Source organism: Toxorhynchites rutilus, chromosome 2 (genome assembly GCF_029784135.1).
Source record: "Toxorhynchites rutilus septentrionalis strain SRP chromosome 2, ASM2978413v1, whole genome shotgun sequence".
NCBI classification, from domain to species: domain Eukaryota; kingdom Metazoa; phylum Arthropoda; class Insecta; order Diptera; family Culicidae; genus Toxorhynchites; species Toxorhynchites rutilus.
Window position 1 is genome coordinate 78,967,067 of NC_073745.1, and position 8,779 is coordinate 78,975,845.

The window sequence follows — 8,779 nt, forward strand, 5'->3', positions numbered from 1 at the left end:
ATTATAATATCAGATTATTTTCAGACACAAATCTCGTTCAAGATTTTTCAACCACTTGCAAATAACATGTTTCTCTATTACATGGAATAAATGTTTGATACAGAAAATATGATAGAATAAAGACCTACCCCTCCCCTTAGAGAGGGGGGAGGACTGTCCATTCACCATAGAAACGTTTCGTGCCCCCTAAAATCTCATCATGCCAAATTTGGCTCCATTTGCTTGATTAGTATTCAAGTTATGCAGAAATTTGTTTTTCATTTGTATGGCATTTCAACATTTCTCGTCGTCGATTACTTCCTCTGGGGTTACGTGAAAGACCGTTGCTATGTTAATAAACCACTAAATTTGGAGGAACTCGAAGAAGAAATAACTCGGATTTTCAACAGCATCGAAGTCGTAATGCTAGAATTGCGCATAAAGAATTTTGTTCACCGTTTAAAACGCGTTATCGAAAAAAAGGGTGGTCACATCGAAAATGTCCTAAAATAAGCTATATTTTCGTTTTTCAAAAATAAAAATCGGTTCACTTTTGTAGAAGTTAATAAAATTTGTTGCGTTAGCGTTTAATCTGAAAGACCCTGTACATGAAAACGGCACAACTCTCAATGGTCATAAATAAATCGAAACAGTGTATAGTTACGCATCGGAAATGCTTAAAACATGTCATAATTTCCCGTACAACCGCAACTCACCTATCGACACTTCATATATCACTAATTAATAGTTTGTTAATTTAATACCCATTGAGAATCATATTTCACCTAGAAAAAGGAGCAACACAAACTAAGCCATACTGAACAGTCGTTCGTTTATTTTTACCCCTTCGTTCAGCCCATATGCTTAACGCCAAAACTGATCGTTACCTTTGGCTAATCGATGCTGCACAGTTGGCATTTTAGTCTAACGTAGGCTCAACCTCGACAGTGCTTGATTGAATTAGACAGCTATGAAGTGGCGTCTTCTTCTGGAAAAACATACAATTCCCATATTCGAAATCGCCTCGACCGCCACACGTTACAGCGATCGGTTGAATGAAAATGTTTGACTTTTTACGTCCACTGCCGCCACTGTGAAACGACCGCATCGCATCGTAACTGAACCTTGTGTGTGTGTGTGTGTGTGTGAGAGTGTTTCAGAATGGGGTATAATTCAATATTGGCATTTTCTTCGGTTTCGCCCGAACTCTACCGCTGTCGCTGTCCCGTCAAAATGGATCTAAAGTTTCCCCCGAGACCGAGAGCGAGGGGGAATTGGAGAGGAGGGGACGACCAGCAGATGCAGCAGCCTTGACTTGTTGCCCTGGCACTTTGCGGTTGATTTTCTTTATTCTTCTTCTGTTTCTTCCATCGTAATGGAGACTGACTTTTGATGGCGCTTGATTTTCATTCAATCTTCGATAGCTTTCATTGCCGAGAATGGGGGTGGTTTTACACCCACCTGGATGGCGAAACAGTGCGGTAAACCACAATCAACTATTACAAGAGGTTGGATATTCCACTCTTTAATAAATTGCATTATCTTTCAGATGCCATCAATGAGCAGTCGAATGCTGTTTCACTCAGTTTCGCATACAGAAGTACAGTATCGTAATCAGGGCTCTGCATAGTCATAGTCAACTGAGGATAGTCAGCTGACTAACTGACTGATTATATCCATAGTCAGTTAGTAATGACTTTAAGCTTCTTCACGCAGTTTCTCCCTCTACCGACTCGACTATATCATTTCATTCTTCCCAGTCAAATTGTCCTCATTGCATTTTGAAGTGACTTCCCCCAAAACGAATTCGTTCCTCTCTTTCTCTCTCCCATGTACATGTGCATGCATCGATGTTTGAGTTCAACGTGGTTTGACATACGCTACAGGTGAGCTAGATTATTTTGTATCGTACACGATAATTACTTACATGCTTTAAAATAACGTGCAGTGTGTGTGCGCTATTTTGCACGCCTAATACTAACTAACAGGGCACGGCATAGTCATAATCAACTGAGGATAGTCGGCTGACTAACCGACTGACTATATCCGTAGTCAGTTAGTAATGGCGTTTGGCTTCTTCACGCAGTTTCTCCGCAAAAACGACTGAACAGTCAGTCAGGCGTTTAGTCGCTATCTCCCTCTACCGACTCGACTCTATCATTTCATTCTTCCCAGTCAAATTGTCCTCATTGCATTTTGAAGTGACTTCCCCCAAAACGAATTCGTTCCTCTCTCTCTCTTTCCCATGTATCTTTATGCATGCATCGATGTTTGAGTTCACCGTGGTTTCACAAACGCTACAGATGAGCTAGATTTTTTTGTATCGTACACGAGAATTACTCACACGTATAATATAGCGTGCTGTGTGTGAGCTATTTTGCAATACTAACTAATACTAACGCGAGGACCTTTATAGCATACTTGATGAATGTCTAAGTTCGTTGGTTTGTGTTCACGATGGGTAGACAATAAACCGACCATTGATGGGGAGTCAAGTTTTCGCATCAGGAGTCAAGTTTTCGTTCCTCTTTATATGGACGTATAATAATATTTCGTACGGGGGTACAAAATTAGTGTCAGGGGGAAATTGTTGAATGAAGAGGCAGATTTGTATTCATTAGTCGAGTCAGTTAAAATAACCACTGACTGGACTAGTTCACCACTCATCCTCACTGATCAACGCTAGTCAATTCTCACGTAACTTTTGAAAAGGTCCAATGTAACATTTTCGCCAACTCGAGAAAAAACGTAGTTGAAGACCCGAACATTATTTTGCGAATTGTCTTAAAAGCTATCAATCTTTATTACTGTTTTCACCACTAGCTGTCAAGAATAACTTCGTAAAACCAATCGTAACTATTGTTCCGTGATTTGAGATTAAGGTTGAAGCCTCGGAGCGAAAAATGTTACATTGGACGTTTTGACTGCCCGCGTTTGCACATTGGACATATTACGTTGCACTATAAAAATTTGAAACTAACTAATAAACAACAATCCAAATATCAGCATTTCGTTCTAACGACTGATTATTATTGTTATCACTCGTTGAATTGCACTGAAATCGATAACAACACCTGTAAGAAACAAATTCCAAAACGACCGAAGTACGACTGCGAGTTGTTTTGACTGCTTTGTTACTTCGGACGTTTCGGCCGTCAGAGGAAAGTGGCGTCCGAAGTAACAGCCGGGTGCTTAAAATACGAATCTGTACATTGGATATTTTTTGTATCGGCGACAAAAAGATGAAGAAGATAGTTACGTGAACGATTGTTTTTGTGATACATTCAATGATTGAAAACTAATAGCGTGCTTCCATTAACTCGATTTGTTTACATTTGTTACATAGGACCTTTTCAAAAGTTACGCGAGAATTCATTTTCTAGTCAAGTCATTTTTTTGTTGGCGGTGACTGCCGAAGCAGCTATAGTCGATGCGGAGCTACTGGGAGTAGAGTCGGTCTTCATTTTGCACCGTCGAAGATTTCGGGCCCTGATCGTAATGCATCGAAATTCGGACACTTAAGGAGGGACCCCTGCCTGGAAGATCGAAAAATAATGAATTTCCGTGGTTTTTTCTTCGGGTGTTAGAAATAAAGTGAAGTGTTCCGGTATTTTGATCCTATCGGCCTATCGTATCCGAGGAGAGCGTGCTTAAACAGCTGCGCTCCCGTTTTCGTCATTATTATCTTAGTACTTTAGCATACAATCAACGGCATTTTTCAGGGACACCAAATTTATGGATTAGAGTTCAGAAAAGTTTTTGCAGGCCGAACTGAAAGAAGCATTTAGCGAAAATGGTGGTGTCGATGATAACTCGATACCGATGGGTGTCAATGGCACAATGGATTTGATAATGACGAATACAAAATATATGATAGTGGATATTTCACCATATCGAGAAATCACTTTGATGAAAGCTACGTTACTTGTGTACGAATGCCGCAATCGATAGTCGATTCTAATTTGCGTTGGGTATTTCCTCGGAGGACTCGATTCCTCCTTTGAGCATTAATAATCTCCTTCTGGCAAAACGAAGTGGTATAATAACATTATTCGAAAGATAAAATGCAGATGTTTTCTGCCAATCTTCTTTCAACCTCCAACATCTCTTTCTCCCGTTTGTCTTTTTTCCATTTCTCCTCTGCAGTCTGACCTAACGGAGCATTTAGCAAAAACCGAGGTATCGATGATAATTCGATACCGATGGGTGCCATCGATTATGGATTTGATAGTGAAGAACACGGTAAGATATGGTGTAGTGGATATTATATTACATATCAATATTTGTTTAAGAATGCTGCAATCGTTAGTCGTTATCGGGGGTTATTGGATATTTCCGATTAGGAGTCGATTTCCCCTTTCACCGTTATTAATTCTTTTCTGGCTAAACGAAGTGGTATAATAATCACTTTATTCGAAAGATAAAATGTCTAAGATAAAATATCTAAGATATATATTATCACTATCTGACCCGGTAAACTTCGTTCCGCTCAAAAGGGATTTTTGACGTATAACTACGTCTTTCATTAGGGGTGCCAATTCAGAAAACAGGTCACGTTTTTATGAAATAAAGTTAACGTAAAATGCTATTTTCACAGAGAACAAATTCTGATGGTTTGCACACCAATAGAATCGGAAATTCTCTGAGATTTGTTTGATGAGCTATACATTACAATTCACTAATCCTTAAACAGTTTAAATTAATGAAAACTGGAAGCATTCTCATTTCCCCATACAATTGTTCTGCCAATTTGTGTGCTTATCTACCCGTACCGTCAATAACGAGCAACTGATTCATTCGTTCCTGACCGTTTTCAACATATTTGGTATAAAAAAGCCATCCGCGATTTGAAGCCCCATCTAAATTTATTAATTTATAGGTTATTAAATACAGTAGAACCTCGATTATCCGCGAAATAGTCGGGCCATGTAATCGCGGATAATACAATATAGGACTAAAAATGAGGACAAACACGGAAAAAAGATATTTTAGCATGAAAACTATGTTTCATCAATACAGAAATTATTGAACTATCAATCAGTAAGGTATTGAGTTGTATGAGTTGAGTCTACTGAAGTAATAAAAAATATTAATAGCTAAAAAGTTATTTCAAAAATTTCGCTGCATTCTAAAATAATATCCGAAGTGATAAACAAGTGGATTGAATAATATAATTCCGTAGTTCTTTGTCGAAAACTACCCATTACACTTTTTTTTGTTATCAATACCTTCAAACATTGACGTTTTCTTGCTAAGCGAAAATTCATGAGTCCAATCGCAGAACTTGATCTGATAATTGAGCCTTTTCAATTTCCTTTTTCTATAAATTTCTTAGTACTTCTACCAAAACTCGTCATTGTAATATCAAATTATTTTCAGACACAATTCTGGTTCAAGATTTTTCAATCTCTTGCAAATAACATATTTCTCCCTTACACGGAAACATATTTGATATAGAAAATTTAATAAAATGATGACATCTCAAATCGAACGATTCCTTCGAGTTTTGCGCTTACCCCTTTGCCGCCAAACCCGTCGAACTGCCAAGAAACATTTATTGCCCCCTAAAAACTCCACATAACACATTTGGTTCCGTTTGCTTGCTTAGTTTTTGAGTTATGCAGAAATTTGTGTTTCATTTGTATGGCAGCCCCCGTTAGAGGGGGGAGGTATCTCGAACGATCATAAGAACCTTCCCCGACCCCGAAAACCCCTACATACAAATTTTCACGTCGATCGGTTCAGCAACTTCCGACAGAAATCCATTTTTTATCGGGGTTTTCTATACGAGCGCTACAAATGTTTTTATTTAATAAAACATAAACGGTTTTGGATATCAGTGAAATTATTTATTAATGTGAAAGTACATTTGATGCCATTATGTATGGAACTCGATTTCTTTTGCATGGCCACCACGGGCACGCTTGCAGAAGTCCAGACGCTGAACCCAATTTTCGACGAGTTTCAAGCATAAATCGGCCGTTACTGCTGCAATTTCAATTTAGATATTCGTACGAAGTTCATCAATCGTCGCTGGCTTATTGGCATAGACCATAGACTTGACGTAGTCCCACAGGAAATAGTCTAACGGCGTCAAATCGCGCGACCGAGGCGGCCAATTGACTGGGCCATTTCGTGAGATATCACGCTCACCAAACTTGGTTTTCAATGAATCGATTGTTAAATTCGGTGTGTGGCTTGTGACGCAGTCCTGTTAAAACCACATATTGTTCAAGTCCATATCATCCAATTCGGGCCAAAATATTCGGTTATCATTGAGTGGTAGCAATTCCCATTCACAGTAACGTGCCGATCTTGATCATCACGGAAGAGGTACGGTCCAATGACGCCGCCAGACCATAAACGGCACCAAACCGTGATTTTTTCGGGATGTAATGGTGACCCATGGAGTACGTGTGGATTGCTGCCTGACCAATAACACATATTTTGCTTATTGACGAAGCCATTCAGCCAGAAGTGAGCCTCATCGCTGAAGATGATTTTTCGATGAAAATCCAGATCATTTTCAAGTTGTTCCTCAGCCCAATTCACGAACTCACGACGTTTCTGGTAGTCAAGCGGCTTCAGTTCTTGCATCAATTTGATCTTGTAAGGATGTAGGCCAAGATATTTTCGCAAAATTCGTCCCCAACGCTTGAGAACGACGTGTGAGAGACTGATTTAGGTCTTCCTCAATTGATGCGCTAGCGGCAGCAATATTCTCGACACTACGGGTACTTCTTTGTCTCACTGGCACGGGAAAATTTTGTACTGTGCCTGTGGATTCAAACTTTTCCATTAGACGCTCAATTGTTGATCTGGAAGGACGATTATGACGACCATAAATTAGACGAAGCGCTCTTAAAGTAGAGGCCATTGACTCCGAATTTCGGTAGTAAATTTTAATAATCTCGACTCGTTGTATATGGCAGTTGAAAAGGCAAACCTTACTAAAAAGAAATTTCAAGAGAGCGGGAAAAAATATGGCGTCGTTTGCTGTCCCTATCGGTCTATTTTTGTAGCGTCCCTATTGAAATACCCTTTATATATACTAGCTGATCCTGCAAACTTCGTCTCGCCCAAAATGTTTTTTTTTTTTTGTTATAAATACTATCAAACATTTACGTTTTCTTACTAAGCGAACGTCCATGGGTTTAATCGCAGAACTGTTTATTGATTAATTTTGACCCTTTGCAAATTCCTATTACTATAAATTTGCTAGTACTTCCACCAGAACCCCTCATTATAATTTCAAATTATTTTCAGACTCAATTCTCGTTCAAGATTTTTCAATTACTTGCAAATAACATGTTTCTCCCTTACATGGAATATATGTTTGATACAGAAAATATAATAAATTGATGACATCTGAAATCGGGCGATTCCTTCCTTGAGTTTAACCCTTACCCCCTTGCTTGATCAGTTCTCGAGTTATGCAGCAATTTGTGTTTCGTTTGTTTGGTAGCCCCTTCTCAGAGCGGGAGGGAGATGATTTCCAAGATGAAAAAGTGTCCGGATTCAAAAGCATTACGATACATTTCGGTACGTTAGAACCACTTAGACCCTATTAGACTAGCTATATAACCATAATTGTGTCGGTGAAGTATGAAACATACAAACAAACATTCTGGATCAGGTGTTTTCACCATGAGGAGAGAGGTACAAATTTCAACATTCAACAGCTTACTCGGAAGCATGCCGAATAAATTATTTGAGCCGATTGAGAACAAAGAGGACCTACTCATTATAAACTTTTTGTAAACTATGCCAATTAATTTTAAAGTCTTGGACAGCGTACAGATCTCTGATTATGTTTACATTTTTCTACAATTTGACTTCAATATTTGGTTATTTTTTTACATTTTGTACATTAAGTTGAAGTAGGTTTTTATTATTCCAAGTATGGAAGACTTGTATTTTCGTATTTGTTATACGGGAACAGCAGCCACCAACACCACCGAAGGAACGCTGCGCTACCAACTACTGAACTTCGTTAGCTGGGAGCTCACCAGCTATCGGAAAAACTCTACACGTCCTAACAAAACGGTTGAAACGTTACTCTGACTCTGCAAATCGCCAGGAACAAATTGGATGTTCAGAGATAACGAAAAAGCGTACTACGACCACATTAGCACCGTGAAACCCGACTACCGCGAAGGTTTACCATATATTAGCGATGTGACGAACTTCTGGGCTGGTATTTAGTAGACCCCAGTACAACATCGTAACGGGAAAATGTGGTTAAGACGGGAGGAGGAGATTTATGGTGAAATTGGAGAGATGCCAGTTATCATCGTCGGAGAGAACAATGTCCGCGAAGCTTCGCGTTACCTGAGGAACTGGGCACTTCTGACACAAGAAGCTGAGTGCTCCAACAAGGTGCTACGTGACTCACCTGAATTCGCGACCTGTGGCGTCACCTTGCTCCTCACGAAAGACAGACTATCGGGAGGTTTATGTCTCTACACTGAGAGAAATAATTAGTAAATATAACGAATTTTTTGGTAAATACTACCAATCTATAGTCATTTTCGACCGTACTAATAAACACATATGTCAAGCAGAACCATGAATCGGAAGCCCAATATCGGCTACATTTTCTCGCCGAAAATGCACGTATCAGAATTATATCCTTATTATACCTCCGTATTGCCTTATGGGAACAATGAAAATGGTTAATACGCGCTTTTCTCACCAGTTTTCAGATATGACAATATCCAAGCTTACTAATGTTATCGAGTAAAATATACTAATCTCTGGTAGGGATGCGGGTTTGTTGACAATATGTACAAAAAATTTG